The sequence below is a fragment of the Etheostoma spectabile genome, chromosome 20 (assembly GCF_008692095.1).
Source record: "Etheostoma spectabile isolate EspeVRDwgs_2016 chromosome 20, UIUC_Espe_1.0, whole genome shotgun sequence".
NCBI lineage: Eukaryota > Metazoa > Chordata > Actinopteri > Perciformes > Percidae > Etheostoma > Etheostoma spectabile.
The window spans coordinates 17,281,918-17,285,172 of NC_045752.1; the positions used below are offsets into that span (position 1 = coordinate 17,281,918).

The 3,255-nt window shown below is 41.1% G+C and overlaps 1 protein-coding gene across 2 annotated transcripts in view; it reads right to left on the reverse strand.

The window, feature by feature from the left end:
* Positions 1–1,672, reverse strand: part of LOC116670241 (leucine-rich repeat and fibronectin type-III domain-containing protein 2) — a 127,316-nt gene extending 125,644 nt beyond the window's left edge. For both annotated transcript variants that reach the window (XM_032500666.1, XM_032500665.1), the window contains exon 1: positions 663–1,672. The gene's annotated coding sequence lies outside the window, so the exon portion shown is untranslated. The remainder of the gene's footprint in view (positions 1–662) is intronic.
* Between the last annotated feature and the right edge of the window lie 1,583 nt (positions 1,673–3,255).

Sequence of the window (3,255 nt, forward strand, 5' to 3'; positions counted from 1 at the left end):
CACACACACACACACACACACACACACACACTCTTGCAATTTAAAGGGAGTTTAATAAACGTCTTAACTGCTGTAATTACAAGGGAACATTTTGGAAAGAGTAGGCTAATCTTCCCTCCTCTCTCACTTTCTCCCCTTCTCTCTCACTCTCTTCTCACTTTCTTTCTCACTCACACTCACACACACACAGACCCCCAAAACGCGCATCAAACACACCCAGGATTAGTATGCGTGGGGCACAACTATCCAACCTCTAGCTTTCCTGAGATCCGTGCATCGCTGCAACCTTTCGCACATTTGTAAAATTACAAAATAAAAATTAAAATATTAAAATAAGAGCGGCAGCAGCTCCACTGCACTGAAACGATTCCCACGGATCACGTTACTTTCTGTAGACAGCCTACCTGCAATTTTCCAAGAGTGCGAGCCACATTTTTCAGCTCATTAACACACTGCCTGACATTATAGGCAATATAAAGACAGAGCTTTCGAAACATGAAGTAGCAGCCTCAGAAACAACATTTTGCATTTAAATCAAAGCCGAGGCATTAGAATTGGCAGGCAACCTAGTTGGAGGTGAACCGCAACCAGATGACACATATAAACCAACATGATAACTGCGTATCTAATGTCTGAGCAGTCACATTCGGGTTATTTCTTACCTTCAGAGACGTACAAGTATCCATGGTCTGCCGCCGCAGGCTCTATACAGTAGCCAGTGTTCTGTTTCCCTGGTACGAGGCTACAGCCGCTCCCTTCCCATTCATCCACTAATTCCAGGAGACGAACTGCAAAACCCGCTGCCTACCGAGCCGCATGTCGCTTCTTCTCTCCTAGACACTATTTCCCAGCAGCAGATGCTCTGGAAAGCTGCGCTTGTGCCGGGAGCGAACTACGACGAAGAGCTTCACAGCATATTTGTAGTTTCCCCCTCAAGTAAAAATAACTAGCTCGCTGCTGTGTGGGCTCGTCTTCGCTGTATTTCCAGGCGAGAGAGTGCTGCTACATGGCACAGGCGACTTTTTTATTTTCTTCCCAGTGAAATCACAATATGCCCTTGTTATTTTTTTGCTTCTCTTTGGCTCCTACACGCCCGTCTGAGACGAAAGTAAAAAATAAAAAAAGATTTAAAAAAAATAGTACATCCAAAAGTAAGTTGTTGTTTTTTTGTTTGTTTCAATAATTGAGGAGTTGTTCGTCCAAAAGCGATATGACGGAGAGGTGCGAAGTCTCTGCGCTAGAAAGACTGCATTGGAGCGGCGGATAACCCTAGATGGCACAAACACCACGAGGTATCACAGAGTCCATGGAGAGGCAGGTTGGCCAGCCGGAACTACAGTACATTTACGCAAACACACACCGGAGCGAGATTGAAGCGGTGGTTGAGCGTAAAGAGCCACTTTGGCACAACCCGCAGAGTAGCGTGTTGTCTGCAGGAGATTAAGGACAGCTAGACCACGGATTAGTATGTGCTTAGCGGGGTTGGCGTTCACAACAACAAAGTAGCCTGCCAGGGTTGTAGGTAACCTTGATCATATACTATTTGTCAGTCCTTTGGAAAAAATAAAAAATAAAGTTATCGTGTGCGCTGTTGTCGTTGCAGAAAGCGCTGGATAGACGCGTTCGGTCCCAAAAACAGCTGGTTGCATCCGGTTTGACCCGCAGAAAGCAGGCGAGCTCACTTCCGCGTCGGAACGCTGACACAGTGAGGGGCAAGCATTAAACCGGTGATTAATTAATGAGTTCACAACTTAAACTCAAGTTAAGTGCAATTGAAATGAGTTTCCATTGTGCCACTCTATTCCAGTGGTGGAATAAGTATTCAGATCCTGTACTAAAGTAAAAGTAGTACCACACTGTAAGAAAATACTCCCATGGGGAGACCTCTAGCTCGCTCAGTAAGCGCATGCGCCCCGTGTAGCCTGAGTCCTTTGCAGCGGCCGGGGTTCGAGTCCGACCTGTGGTCCTTTGCTGTGTGTCATCCCCCATCTCTCTCCCACCTTTACCGTCTATCCACTGTCCATATCTAATAAAAGGGAAAAAATGCAAAAATAAATAATAATCATAAAAAAAATACTACCAAGTAAAAGTCCATTGAAAAGTGTACTTATTGTCACGAAAAAGTAACTCAAGTAAGTAATGCAAAAAATTCCTCACATTTTATAAACTGGAAACAAAGCAGTGATCTCGGTATTTATTTTTTTATATTGTTGGGTAGTTTAATTTATATATATTAATTTTTTTTATACACTGTAACTGCATGTGTTTTGTGTGCAGAACTCTTAATTTGTAAGGTAACTAATAACTAAATCTGCCAGATTAAGTATAGTACTTGAGTTATTGTACTTGTATTCCTCCACGGCTTTGTACTTACTACTCCACTACACTTCAGATGGTAATATGGTACTTTTTACTCCACCACATCATTTATTAGCCATATAAGTTAGTTTAACAAACAACACATATAAGTTAATAGGATGTGAGGCACTGTTATTTGAGCAGTCCAGCAGTATATATACAATTACTTGACACTGATGGGGGACATGCTGCTTAATGAGTACCTGTTGCTGCTAATAATACTATACATTTACTTTAGTCAAAATTTGAATACACCATTACTTGTAATGGAGTATTGACGTGGCAAGCTGGTCTTTGCCACAAACTGGGCTTGCATATTTGGTGCCAAAATACTAATGATGTCCAAATGTAATGTTCAAATGAAGCTTTATGAACCACTGGTTGACCCAACTACATGGTACCCTTGGTTTAATAAAAAAGGTTCAAGGAATGGCAATTCAGTATGCTTTAAACCTTTTGGTGAACCGAGAGTGCCATCTATTTAGCTCAGAAAATAAAGAAAATACTACACAAAGCTTCATTTGGACATCCCAACAAAATACAGAAATGTCATTAAAAAGCATTATTAATACACCAAATAAAGGAAGTAGGCCTACTTTACATGTTAAATGAGCTATATCCTGAAATACATATATGTTAATTTTGTTTGGTAAAAGGTTAATCATAGCAAATGAATGTGCACTATGTTATGCTATAGATTAATGCAACTTGTGTTTGGTCAGATTTACCCCTGAGAGGTCTCTCTGACCTCTTATGAACAACCTGTTATACACTCAAATCCAAATAGATGTTTTGGGGACTAAAGAGCAGTAGTGCACTCTGTACAGATCATCTGAAAATCTAATACACGGAACTTAATGGAATATCACCACTGATAAAACATTGTTGAGTTAGTTT